This window comes from Balaenoptera ricei, chromosome 2 (assembly GCF_028023285.1).
Source record: "Balaenoptera ricei isolate mBalRic1 chromosome 2, mBalRic1.hap2, whole genome shotgun sequence".
Lineage (NCBI taxonomy): Eukaryota > Metazoa > Chordata > Mammalia > Artiodactyla > Balaenopteridae > Balaenoptera > Balaenoptera ricei.
In genome coordinates, this window is record NC_082640.1 from 128,691,944 (window position 1) to 128,707,446 (window position 15,503).

The window sequence follows — 15,503 nt, forward strand, 5'->3', positions numbered from 1 at the left end:
TTTATTTGTGGTCTTTCCTTCCCCTCAATGGGTCTTAACAGATGCTAATAAAAGCATTAGAATAATTAATGTTAACAGGAAAAATCCTGTAAGGAAAGTCTAGATACTATTTCCAACAAGGTAGAAATTTTAAATGGAATTATCTCAAATGAATGAAGAAATCTTTAGATAGTTATTTAAAATGGGATAAATAAAATGGACATTTATGTCATTAAAACACAAGGTTTTGATATTCCTACGCTACCTAAGGTTAAATGGGCCAGAAGGGACCCCCAATTGTCCCCAACATTAAAAGCCAAACATGTCTGTTCTATTTAGCCCAGTTTTAAAATATATATTTAAGGGGCTAGAAAAAAAATGTACACTGAGTTACCTGACCAACAATCAGTTGGGGCAACAGTTAGGCCAAAGGGTCTGAGTTCCTTGGCTCAACCCCGCCCTGGGTGATCTCGGGTGGCCTCGGCCTGCAGCAACTTGAAGCAGGGTGTTGGTTCCCGGCCAGAGATTGAGGTCAGGTCGTGGCAGTGAGAGCACCGAATCCGAGCCACTAGACCACCAGGGACCAGTGACCAGTGACAAGGCCCTGGCCCTTCGGCTTTGCAGAAGAGAATTCCCACAAAGACAAAAGTAGTGAAAAAAGTAAAGCGTTTATTAGGCGGAAAAAAGTACAGAACATGTGGCTAGATACACAGGCGGACTCAGAGAGAGAGAGTCGCACCTTCATGGTAGTTTAAATCACTCATATGGGGCATTTCTTCCAGGTTTCCTATGGCCAATCATTTTGATTTGCCTGGTTCAGAATCCATATTTGGTGTATCTCAGGATCCTTCCGTGTGTGCGTGCACATCTCTCAGCCAAGATGGATTCCACTGAAGAGGCCTATGGGTAGCTTAACGTCACTCCCCTTTGACCTCCAAGGAGCTTTCTAGTTGGGAAGTTCTCCTTGACTTTGAGAATGAGAAATATGTGGTCTCTTATCTTCTGTCTGGGCGGGGCCCAGCCTCCTCTCTCAATTGTCCTGCTATTCTCATCTTGGAGTATCGTCCAGGTCCACAGGGAACCAATTGCTTACCCTGGGTGGTGGGGGGTGGGGGGGGTGGGGCATCTACCTCCTGCATCATGGGCATCCCAGAGCCTTTTATATAAAAATAGATAAAATGGACAGGGAACAAAAAGAAGAAAAACTTCTAGAACTCCTCCTGTAAGATCAAAGCTTGTTGATTGGATCCTAATGAAAAGTAAAGTTAAAGTATAAAGTTGATGGAATTGAGATGAAAGTATATAAAATTGGTATATTTAAATGGGCTTTATATAAGATGGTTCCATCTCTTTTGTTTACTTATATCGTGGGATAGGTATGTTTCACTGGGAAATACTTCCCCTGCATGGTATTCTAAGACAAGGCATACAGATTGCCCCTCAGGAAGTATTAAACATACTAAAGGAAACCAATAGGGTTACTTGAGCCATACAAATAAGTAAAAGCTGGGAACTAACATTCAAGGGCTAATAAAAATAAAAAGAGTGATTTTGCTCTGGGCTTAACTTGTGAACTCAAAATGAAGATCTTTGCTGAATGCCTTATACAAACCTTTGAAGGCATGATAAATTAAATTCTAAAGTTCTAGAACATAAAACTTGTAAAATAAATTTCAGTTTAGTTAGAATTCTTTTCACTGATAAAATCTTTTTGTATTGTTTAGGTGACAGACCTGTTCTTTGGGGAACTAAAAGCAACTGTTTTTCTCTTGCAAATCTCTACAAACCAGAAATGTAAATACAGGCCACAAGGACCTGAGACTGAGCCAAATTAGCTCAATCAGGCAAGACCTGAAACCAAGGGAAAAAAAATGACAAAGTGGCAATTTAAAAATTCAAACCGCTGGGAATGCTCCCTCAGCCAAACTTTACAAACAGTAAAACCTTAGTCACCTGAGCAAGCAACTTTAATGTATATCACCTGTTTGTAAAATAGTAAGTTTATGTTGTAATAACTGAGTCATAGCTAAATTTTTAAGTGAAGCCATGAAATCTCTAGTTTTGCCTGTTCAGGTCTGTGTACACATTATACATATGAGATATCTCTACCTCTGGAGAATAATATCAAAAATGAATTTATAAAGAGCTCTATTTAATTTAAAAGAAAGCACTTACAAATAAAGAAACCAGCTAAAATGACTTTCAGGTTCACATGAACTGGGAAATATTCAATGTTAAGTTGATACCTGGTATTAAAGTTTAAGTTTGTTAATCTAATTAATATAGACATATTTTTAGAGTCATCAATATTAAGTATAATACTTTATTGTACCTAGGTTTAATAGAAGTCAAATAAGACCTTATTATATCTGTTGCAAGGAAAATAACTTGATATGATGAGACTTTATGAAGTAAATGTAAATGAGATAAGAGATTTTAGGTAAACTCTTTAAAAATATATTTTAGAAATGTCTACTTAAAAACAAAATGTCTACTTAAAATGAGCTTTCCAGATATTTGGTAACTTAAAGTTCTGGAATTGTGCTAATTTTAAGTGATGGAAGTTTTTTGAATAGCTAGATAATGCCCCCCCCCCACACACACAAAAAAGATACTGAGACATCAATTACTAAATAGAGAAACTAAAGGCATTTAGGACTATTAATGAAAATGTTTGGTGCCACCCTGAGATGCTCTCTATAAGAAAACAAATGTTTTTAGAAATTATCACTCATATTTATGTTCACCAATCTACAGAATGCTAAAGTAAAAGACAGTACATAATTGCTTACTTCTTAACTTTCACTAGAAATTAAGGTTTTTAAGAGCTGAGAATTCTAATTTAAACATGTAATTAAAGCTAATCGGAATAATATGGAAACATTTCAGTGTACAGTAGGAAAGTAGAAGTGTGTGTTTTCAGTAAAGAAGGTATGAGGAATAGAATTATATTTTATTGAGGGAAAAGAAAGAAAGTATGTCTTAGAGCTAGTTGGTTTTATTTGGATGGAAAAAAGGGACAGGCTGATACGGATACAGAAAGTGATGAAAGGTTGTGGAAAGGAATTGAGGAGAAAAAAAAAAGTTTATACATGGTCAGGATTAACTAAATTTAGATTAAAGTTAACTAAGTAAATGGATTTTGTTAAGTAAGCTAATATAAGACTGGAATTTGATTTCTCTCTCTGTTAAGAGTGCTCCTTTTTGATAACAGATTGTGTGAGTTTCTGCGCCCTTAAGTGATCTACATTTGTTGTTTTCTTTTAATCATTTTGTGACTTTGATTAAACGAATAAGTATTATTTCACAATGAGCTATGATCCTGTTGTGTTTTAAAACTTTTGATGTTTTTAACAAACTTCCCAAATGTCAAAATCTAACTAAAGTTCTCTTAGCTTCCAGCTGACTCTGGATGTTTTGAAGGAACATCTCTGAGACATCTCAGAGAAGAATGTTAAACTAAGTTTATTTGGTATGTTTAATTACTTCAGAAACATTGTCAAGTGATTGGAGATGAAACTTAGGCTATAGTGTATGTATAAATGTTATCAATATAGATATTCCAAAATTTATATGGAATTCCTAACATCTGATATGCCCTGATATAATGTTATCAGTCATAATTCTAGTTATTATCCTAAAATGTTATATGTCACAGAAATATCCAAGCTTCCTACTAATTGCATTATACTCAAATCTTTAACCATGCTATTTTAAGTTTTGTCCTGATGCTTTTACAAAATGAAGATTATCAAGAAGACTCATAAAAAGAACTTTTTTTTTAAAACAAATATAAGTTTCTGATATAGCATTTAGGTAATACCACTGAGCTATGTAACAAATAATAAAATTCTAATGGAAAACATGATTAGTTGATCCAAATCAGCAGAATTAATAACATGGGAATGAATGAACTGATGAATATGATTTATAACTTTACGAATTTGGAAATATACTAGGTTTAATCTTTGTTTTTCAGAAAAACCTTTTCTCTTATGCTATGACCTACAACAAGTTGATAAAGTATACCTCTGTAAACAAAGATGAAACATTTATCTTTTTCTCTTTACCTGATCCTTCCAGAATTTGGCTTCTCCGGCTGGCTCTCCGGCTGGACTTGATGGTTTATTGCAGCTGGATTACAGCTAGTTATACTAAGCATTGTTTCAATATTGTTCTTTGTTTCCAAGTTGTTTATGATTTGTGTCTCTGCTGCACTATGACTTTGTCAGTATTACTAGCTGCATTACTTATATCCTGTCTATTTTATAAGATTGTTGTCTCTTACAGTGCTCAATGTGTAACCAGGCCTCCAACAAAATTGATGATGGCTAAACATCTTGAAAAAAAAAAGATCACATTTATGACTCTTATACAATAATTGTAATAGTGTGATTCTAGGTATGGGAAGAAGCAATAAGGGAAACTATCTCCTGGATCATAATAGACTAGTAAGACAGAGGATCCATAGAATCTTTAATTATCAACAGGGTCTAATCTGAAAATTAGCACCTGGAATGGAATATCAACAACAATTTTCACCTGAACTGGGACTAACTTCCCAGTGCCATGGGACAAAAATTGGTCATGAAATGTCTCCCAAACGTTGGTTGAATTTCCGACCAAAAGGAGGGACTGATAAATGGAATATTGCCTGCCATATCAGTAAACAAAGGATGTCACAGTCATCAGCAATTACAGCCACTGCCGATGGTGAGCTGGTGAGCCCTGAGGGAACTCAGGAAGGAAAAGAATACCTGCCATGTAGCAGCCATCAGACTGCAGCCACTCCCTATGATAAGCCCTGAGGAAACTCAGGATGTAAAAACAGAGGATACTGGCCCCAGATAGCTGAGGTGCATATCAAAGGAATGATTTCAGTGAGCCCAGACTCTTGCATCTTCCCATACATAAAAAAGTGCTAAATTCCTTAACTTGACATACCTGGTTTCCTTAATTAACAGGAATCTTTTGATGTTCCTGACTACCTGACCTTTGTTGCAAAACTCCTGTATATCCTAGTTCCCCCCTCACTTTCTCAGAGCAGTTCCTTAGAGCTGCCCGAAATGCTGTCTCCCGGGCGGCAGTCCTCATTTTGCCCCAAATAAAACTTAACTCGCAGCTCTCATGTTGTGCACTTCTTCTAAGTCAGCAATACCCTTTTAGGCCACCAGTTTGTCTCATTCATTCCTCTCCTTTTCTGCTCCTCTCTCTAGTCTGTAGAAAGCAGGAATAGTGTCATATGTACTGTCGACTAAAAAAAAAAATTGCGCAACCTGAAAGTTGAGAATTATGTTTTATTCGGCAAACTTTCTGAGAACTTCAAGCCCATAGGCAGCTCCGAAGAGGTAAGGGAGGAGCCAGGATATGTAGGAGTTTTGTAACAAAAACCAGGTAGTCTGAACATCAAAAGATTACTGTTAATTAAAGAAAACCAAATATCTCAATTTAATGAATTTAGCACTTTTCTGTGTAAGGAAAGATGCAGGAGTCTTGGCTCATTGAAATCATTCCTTTGATATGCATCTTAGCTGTCTGGGACCAGTATCCTGTTCTTTCCCATCCTGAGTCCCCTCAGGGTGCACCACTGGGGTTGGCTGCAGTGACTGACAGCTTGATGGCCACAACATCTTTTGTTTACCGACATGGCAGGACGGCATTCTTAGTCCAAGGTACCTTACACATGCAGAGTGAAATGGTACATTATGGGAAGCTACCAACGTTGTGTATTAGATGTCATTCCTTTATTCCATAAAATTCTACTAAGCAGTCACCATGCCAGGCAGAGCATGTGATAAGTTTATAAAGGAAACTTATGACATATAGATGTCAATTTTTTTTTTCATTGATTGATGGAGGAATCTGATTGATGAAAGATGTTACATTGAGGACAAGGAAGTTATGATTGCCAAACCAGCTTTGTACTCCTCTTTCTGTTTGTGTAGTGAAAATCCAGGGATAGCTAGCATGAAGTCACATAGGGTTGAAATAAAGCTACTGTTGCCTCAACAAGGCAAGAAGAAATAAATATGAAGAATGCATATGGATTATTTAGTACTTAAGGTTACAAAACATCATTATCCCCTAATTCAAATGTAAGAAGGTGGCACAGCAAAGAAAACTATCTTATCACTACCACCTTCCATTTCTTTTATGCTATTTTTTCAATTGTAAAGTATTTTATCTTTAATTCATCAAAGGATCATAACTTTTTCTGTCTCCTGTGAAGCTGGTCTAACCACAGAGCACCCCCTGACTAAATAGTGGACGCTGTGGGCTGTGGAGCAAGATGAGAAACAACATCTAAATGACATGTGTGCCGAGCAACAGAAAACAGAAAATGCATTTATTCTAACTTCTCCATGTGTCCTTTTTAAGAAAAAAGATTTCACGACAACTAAATATTTTAATAGTTCATTGTTCAAAATCTATTGAGGTTTCTTCTCCACCTCCACAATTCCCAGGTAGGGGAGATGAGTTATCATTGCTTAATAGTCAGTAAGGTTGATATTTAATGAGAAAGCAGTTCTGCAAAGTGGATGGGTCTTAAAGATCTCAGCATGAAGAAGTTGAAATATTAAAGGTAACAGCTGCCTGTAAATGATTGCTGTTAAGCTTCAATTTACATATTAAAGAGCAGAAATTCTAAGATTTCTTCATTCTTAACATTTTAATGATCAAACTATAAGAACGCAACACTTTAAGTTGGTAACTTTTAAGTTTTATTTTTCAGGAATGCACTAAGACAGATGAGTAAGCCCATGTGCTGCCAAAAACACTATAGTAAAATATTTATGCAGTACTATTCTTAGCTAATGTGCCAGTTTTTCTCAGAATACACAATCAGATGCTATTTCTATGAATTTCACAGAGGTTGCTTAAAGGGCTCATGGAGCACAGTATATGTTCCTTCTTTAAGTGAGCTACAGGACAATGGTGACTTGGGGCTGAATTTACCAATGGCATTTGTGTCGTGTATATTCACTGAGTGCTTGCAATGTTCAAAATGCTATGCAGGAAAACATTGAAGATATGCAACCTAGCCACTGGCTTCAAGAAATTTTAGATTTAGGTTATGCTTTGGAACAATTGAGGGGCACGTTTACATATCAATATAAATAAATGCAAATTTCAACAAAGCAGACTAAGTCTTGAAACAACTTGAAAGGAAGTCTTTAAGTGTTCTTTTATTATGAGCTTAACCTACTTTAAAAATGAAACCTGGTGAAAATCAAAAACCTCTTCCAGCTCTCATAATGTATAGATGTATTTTGATTAAATTAAAAATGTCTTTAGTTTTTATTACATATACTTTAGAAAATACATAAAAAAGAAACTCAGAATCACTTATAGTTCCAAAAACCCAGAGAGAGTCACGGTTCATTCTGTCCGTTGTATGTATGTATATGTGTTCAATTATACATGTGTGCAGTCGCACACATATTAACTAATTTATAAAATGGGATCACACGCTTTTATAACCTGCTTTTTTTAAGGTTAGCAAAATTTACACATAATTTCAAATGATGAAATTAAGACGTACACCTATTGTACAGTTGTTCTATAATGTATACAATTAAATCCTTGTTGTTGGACATTAGATTGTTTCCAGTGCTATGATGAACATTTGTGTATTTGTGCTACATCCTTAGGGCAGACTCTAGACATAGACTTCTTTGTGGGGCAAAGGATATGTCCTTTAAGATGTTTCACCAAAATATTTCACCAAAATTTTGTTAACAAAGTAGCCTTCATAAAGCTTGTACAGTTATAATCCTCCATTTCCTTCCTCCTAGTGTCATGTCCATTTCCATAAATCCTTGACAATATGAGAAATTGCTATTAAAAAGCACCCCAGATAGCTTGTAGAGTATTTGATGAAAAACAATTTTATTGTTGTTTGAATTTTTATTTCTTTGGTAAGGAAGTTGAGATTTATGGTATGTTTTTGATCATCTATATTTCTTCTTGTATATATTGTCTGTTCATGTCATTTGCCCATTTTTTTCTCTTTGATACTCATTTTTTCTTATTTATTTATAGGAACTCTTACTGTGTTAATGATAACTTAGTCATGCATGCCCTTTTAGACAAAGAAGTAATGAGGTCTGTCATATTTTGTATTCTATTACTTTCTCTTAACATTGTTTCACATATGCATTTCTGTGAGCTGATATAAATCACAAATTGGTTTTTAGAAAGTTGTACAGTATTCCATCTCACATATATATTTTCTGTTTTCAAACTTAGCAATGTATAAACATATCAAAAATTTCACAACACCCCAGTGTTGAAAGAGTATTTTTATTCAGAACCTAGCTAAGATATATATACGATCATCAAACTAGGCTTGCACTCCTTCGTTTATAGGGTCTAGGTAGGCAACAATAAAACCAGAATAAATTAACAATCAAAATACAGCAGAACTGCAAAACAAATACCATTCATGTTAACAACCAATGATGTTGCTTTACTAAATGTAACCATTTCTTAAAACTTTAACATGGTGTTGATCCTTAAGGTGCATTTTTGAGTTCTACATTATCATTCTTCCTGTGGGAGTGTGAGAATTCAATTATTCTACAGCTTTTCTTTATTTAAACTGTTGTGAATATTTTGTTAACACAGTAAATGCATTTGGCCCTCTCTTGAATGGAATAATTTTACTCGGTGGTACTAAATTAAAAGTTGGTCATAGAAAACTGAAAGTATGCTTATCTTAATTCTTTGATATTTTCATCCAACTACAAACAAAAACTTTAAAAATTGTTATAGAAAACACTTGGATGATGATTTGAGAACTTCTGACCCACAGCAAGTTTCCTATGTTCTTCCCCTATGCCAGGGCATTTTTAGGCTGATGAAAAAAATTCACATGAATTAATATAGGAACGTAAGATGGGGAAGTCAATCATGAAACGTTTTATCTCAACAAAATTATCACTGGAAATCTTCTATTTAGACAAAGCCGAATCATTTCTTAATTGTACAAAAATGTGAGCGTACATTTATTAGTACACTTTTCACATTGCATTATAATGTTACATGTTTTCTCCTTGATAGATCAACTCTTATAGAAATCATATTTTTTATCACTCTGTTCAGCAGCTAGCAGTGTCTACCTAGCTCATTTGAAATGCTCAATAAATGTGTATTTTATTGAGCTACCATATATGTATTGCATTTAAAATAAATGAGTTAAAAATGCAATTGATGAAATGTTTTAAAATAGTGCAATGCAGTATTAATTTCAGTTCTTATTGTCAACTCAATGAAAGAGCTCTTAAATTTTTTCTGTAAAAAAAGGTCTAAATTTTTATCATTTTCTGGAGGTGATGCTCATAAGGATACCACAGTTGATTTTCCCTGAATTAATGGGGATATAAGTACATTTTATTGAGTTAAATAGTCAACATTTTTAAAGGTATTTGTAGTTGTTTGCTTGACTTAACAATAATTGAGAGAAGTATTATGTAATCTTCCACCCTGATGTGAGATTTGTTAATTTATTTTTGTAGCTCTATTAATTTTGCTTCATATATTTTGAGGCAATTACGTGTATACAAGTTTGAAATTCTTAAATCTTATAAGTTAATCAAAACTTTATCATTCTGTAATGACTTGTAATACCTTTTGTCTTAAAGTTGATAATCATCCCAGCTTTTCTTTTGGTTAATATATGCTTGAGGCACATAGCTAAATTAAAAAAAATTCAATCCATCCCTTTTTGTTTTTTAATTGGCTATTTTAAACTACTTACATGTTTGTGACCACTGTTATATATAGACTTGTGACTTTCTTTTTTTAAATTAAAAAAAAAAATCATTTATTTATTTATTTATTTTTGGCTGTGTTGGGTCTTCGTTGCTGTGCGCGGGCTTTCTCTAGTTGCAGTGAGCGGGGAGCTCTTCCTTGCGGTGCGAGGGCTTCTTATTGTCGTGGCTTCTCTTGTTGCGGAGCACGGGCTCTAGGCACGCAGCCTTCAGTAGTTGTGGCACGTGGGCTTAGTTGCTCCGCGGCACGTGGGATCTTCCCGGGCCAGGGCTTGAACCTGTGTCCCTTGCATTGGCAGGCAGATTCTTAACCACTGCACCACCAGGGAAGCCCTGGACTTGTGACTGTCATCCTAGATTTCCTCTCTGTTTCAGTTTTAAATGTTATGTTTCAATTTTTAAAAAAAATATTGAATGTATTTAAAATTTTAAAGATTTATTTTCTTTCTTGTTTTCCTCCTCAATTAGTGTGAAAAGTTGTATATTCCATTTCTATTATTTTAAGGTTACCCTTGAAATTTTACCATACAGACTTAAATTCTAGAGTTAATATCTAAACCTCTCTTCCAAATGATACCAAAGCTTTAGGACACTTTAATTCTGATCACTCTGCTTCCAAATAATGCCATTGTTGTCCTGTATTTTAGTTTGGTTCTTTTTTTTTTTTTTAATTTTATTGAAGTATAGTTGATTTACAATGTTGTATTAATTTCTGCTGTACAGCAAAGTGATTTGGTTATACATATATATATTCTTTTTCATATTCTTTTCCATTATGGTTTATCACAGGATATTGAGTATAGTTCCCTGTGCTGTATAGTAGGACCTTGTTGTTTATCCATCCTATATATATTTGTTTGCATCTGCTAGTCCCAAACTCCCAATCCTTCCCTCCCACGTCCCCCCACCCCTTGGCTGCCACAAGTCTGTTCTCTATGTCTGTTTCTGATTCATAGATATGTTCATTTGTCTCATATTTTAGATTCCACATATAAGTGATACATTATGGTATTTGTCTTTCTCTTTCTAACTTACTTCACTTAGTATGTAATCTCTAGGTCCATCCATATTGCTGCAAAGGTCATTATTTCATTCTTTTTTAAAAAGATCTATTTTCATTCTTGTTTTCCTCCTCAATTAGTGTGAATGTTGTATATTCCATTTCTATTATTTTAAGGTTATCCTTGAAATTGATGAGTAATATTCCATTATATATATATATACACATATATATATACATATATATATATGTGTGTATATATATATATATATATACACACCACATCTTCTTTATCCATTTGTCTGCTGATGTACATTTAGGTTGTTTCCATGTCTTGGCTATTGTGAATAGTGCTGCTATGAACATTGGGGTGCATGTATGTTTTTGAATTATAGTTTTATCTGGGTATATGCTCAGGAGTGGGATTGCTGGATTGTATGGCAACTGTATTCTTAGTTGTTTTCTTTTTTGCCACACCATGCAGCATGCGAGATCCTAGATCCCTGACCAAGGGTTGAACCCATGCCCTCTACAGTGAAAGCGTGGAAGTCTTAACCACTGAACCACCAAGAAAGTCCCATCTATTATTAGTTTTTTTGAGGAACCTCCATACTGTTTTCCATAGTGGCTGCACCAATTTACATTCCCAAGTTTGGTCCTTTTAATGTGAAAAGTGTTACTATAATTGACAGCATTCTGATCACCCCCACCAAAATTACATGCTACTTTGCACAGCATTTAAATTTGTGCCTTTAAAAAGTGATTGTATACAGTGTGTTTTTAAAATTACCTAGTATTTCCCAATTTATTTGTTCTTCCCTTCTTACATCTCAGACCCTCGCTCAGGGATTGTTGTTTTTCCTGGAGTCTATCCCTTAAAGTGTTCCTTTAGTGAAGGTCTGTTTGGGGTAAACTCTCTTGGTTTTAGTTTATCTGAAAATGTATACTTTTTCTCAGTCTTAGAAAGTAGTTTCCTTTGGTTTTATTATTTTCTCTTACCACTTTGTAAAAATTATTGCACTATCTTCCAGTTTTCATTGTTGCTGTTGGAAAGACAGTTGTCATTCTGTTTGTTCTCTTGTAGGTGGCTTGTCTCAGGTTGCTTTTTAAAATATTCTCTTCATGATTCTTGTTTTCCATACATTTACGTCTTTTAGTTAGTTTTTGAAAATTCATGACCATTAAGTCTTCAAATATTTCCTCTCCTCTTTCTTTTTCTCTGGGACTCTCACAAGATATATATGTGGTTTGATAATAGTCATGATTTTCCCTGAGTAGTCTTGGTGTAAGTCTTTTGTCATAATGAGTTATTAATAAAGTCCCCTTTTACTCTCAAAAGTATCTGGATTGTATGATAAATTAATTTAACCCTGTGTGAGATCTTCTGAGTTTTTCTCATCCATATCTCTTTTCTTTTATATTGTCTACTTATCTTTCTAAACCATATCAACAAATGATGTGTTTTCAACCTCACAAACTCCTGTTTTAGGTTAATTTCTTCAGAAATATATTCCAATTCACTAATTATTATTTCATCTGTGTCTAATCTGCTATTTAACTCATTAATTCAGTTTTTTATTTTAATAATTTAAAAAAATTTTTTAGATGTTCTACTTGGCTCTTTTCTAAATCCACCTGGTGATTTTTAATGGTCTTTGTATTTGCTCATTTTTGTACTCATTCTTTTATTAACTCAAACATTCTGTGCGTAGTAATTTTATATTTTGTTATATGATAATCCCAGTTTTGAAGTCCCTGATGTTGTAAATCCGTTATTTGTTCTGGCTTTCAGTTGTGATTGCTTATTTCCCCTTGTATTTCATAATGGTATTGATTGTGAGCCAGTATTATTCTCAAATATTGGGAATCCAGGAAGCTTACATAGATGCTTTCCTCCAAAGAGAGTTTGTGTATTCTTTTGAGAACCAGGGTTACTATTGACCTGAGACCATGATAACCACCTTCTGGGATACTTCTTAATGTAGAAAGTGCAAGCTAAGTACTCCAATGTTGTCATTAGTCCATAATGTATTGTTATACCATAGTGCCTGTATTGGCATTTGTCCTTAGGTGTTTGCTTGCTGCTCTTGGCTCACTGCTTTAGTTTCAGGTTTTTTTTTTTCCCCTAAATCAAGGAGAGTGTCTCTCAGAGAGTTCCTTTGCTTAATTGGAACACCCAAATGAATTTAAAGTCCGTTTTCCTGAGATACAGTTGTTTTTTTAGTGAGAAGGTCTTTCAGAGTATCTTGTTCAACTTAATGCTAGAAGCAGAAGTCTTAGGTTATTTGTTGTTATAGTCAGTGTGTTTTAAGTGGAGGTTGATAAAAATTCTTAATTCTTTTGAAACTTTTTAATAATTTTTCTTACACGTAAGAAAGCTAAATTTTGGATGTTTCGGCCAGTTTTAAAGTTTGCACGTGAACTAATATATTTCACATTTAGATTCATATATTAAGAAATGTTATATTGTATAATTGATGTTGTTACTTGATTATTTTGAAAGCCACTGTATATTTTGGATGTGGCAGTCAACCTTTCAAAGCTGTCCCCCTAATTTCCAAACTCCTATCTTCTAAGCGCCATGTGTGTGTTTGTGTGTGTGATATGTTTGTGTGACTTTTGGGTTGCGTAGAGTGTAGGGTGAAAGGTGAATGTGTGCTTACATTTGGGTGTATGTGGGCTTTTTATTTGGGCAAAGGTGGGGGTTGATGGAGGTGGGGTTGAGAACACAGCTAGTTGTTGATATCTCTGGGAGGAAGGGAATGGCAATCTTGAGTTGAGAAGAAATTGTGCAATAAATAACTACTATTTATTAAGCCTGTGTAAGGCTTTGTGCTAATAACAAATCCTCAGAAAGCCCTATAAAATCTGTAGTAGTATTACTTCATTTTAAAAATGAGGAAACTGAGGCGTAGAGAGGTTAACTATCCTTGCCCCAGGTCACATTGTTATTAAGTAGCAGAGCCAAGACTTGAGCCCAGAGTTAGTGACTCCAAAAGCTGCACTCCTTTTCTTATTCCACATTGCCCAAGGAATGAACGTTAGCCTGTGTATAATCTTTAGCACCCACCTATGGGTTTCACATTCCTTTTAAATTACTAACATAGAAATGAAATTATTTATCCATTAGTATCTTAAATGTTCTTTAACTTTTATTTGGAGATAACTATTTTTTCCTTCTCTGTTTAGGAGACTGCTTTGAACAAATGGATTTTTAATATTTTTGGTATGTAATATGGAATAGAAAAAAATGGATGTGTTGGCATAGTCAATAGGGAGGAAGATCATATATTTTGAAGATGCAGCCTACTTCAGTCTGTTCCATATTTCTGGGAAAATGTTTTATATACTTGAATATCTCCCATTTAAAAATTATAACCTATGCTTTCTTATTTTTACTCAGAAACATATATTTATGAAAATATTTATAAATTAACTTCTCAAATCAATGACATTGAAGTATTTTACAGCTTTTGAGGGAGCAATCTATTCATAGCTAAATTACTTAAATATTAAAACTTTGACTCGTTCTTTATATCAGTTAATAAAATGCTAAATTTACATAATTAATTAATTTTTATTAATATTAATGTAACATGTTAAATTAATTTATTAATCACATTAAATTAATTACTTATTTAAAAAGCAGTACAATACTTGAAAAGGCTGAACATTTAATAACACATAATATTTCGTATTAAAAGTAACTCCAATTATATTTAACTGCTGACAAAGCTGTTGAAGAAACTGACATTATATTAAATAGTTTCAATTTTTTTTTCTGCTTTATGTTTCTCTTTTGATTTGGAGATAGATTGTTACAAAAGAGATCTCATAATAATAGGTTGATACTGAGGCATGTAATAACATCTTGGGATTCTTTTCTGGAGGTCTGTTAGGTGGTATCTGGTACAGTAAATTAACAGTGAACTCCATGTTAGGAAACACTAACACACACTTGCTTTCTTTTAAGCTATTTTAATGAATGTGCTTATTGTTTACTTGACTTTTTGAAGACACAATTTATGGAATGTGGAATCCTTGAGGGATGCTGTATGAAGATATTCACTGATATTTTATGAAAAGTTTGAAAGTTTGGTGTTTGATTCTATTTTTTCTTAAGCATGGAGTTGAAAAGTAATTTAAGAACTAAATAAAAGTCTCTACAGGGACCTTTCAGCTTGTGGGCTTACCAATAACATTTTGAAAAATCCTATTACTATTAAGCATTACACTTCTTCATTAGATTTCAACAGCCCTTTTTCTCTTTCTCTCTGACACTTTGTAAGTAACAAATCTGTCCAATTGGAATATAACACTTAACTGTGGCTTAATATTAATTGTCTTTCTTAGTCCATCAAATAACATTTAAAACAATGCTTTGAAGAATATTAACAACCTTTAATTGAAGGTTAAAGGTTGAAGAGCAACCTTTTCAGTCATTCAGAGAAATGATTTTGAAGTGACATTAACTTTCACATAAAATTCTGTTGGGAAACCTTATAATGGCTCATTTTTGGGGGGGACGTGGAGGGAAAGACTTCTGTGCTAAAGTTTTTGACTTTCTTTAGCCACATTCATGCTTTTAGCTTGCTCCATATAAGTCAAAATAACTTGGTATTTTAGAGCCTTAAAGATTAATATTAACAGTTTTAAATAATCCTCTTCCTGAAAACCATGTTGGACATTTCTGTTACTTTTATCATTATATGCTTTGCAGCAATCTGTTAATGAGACTTTCATAAAGTCAT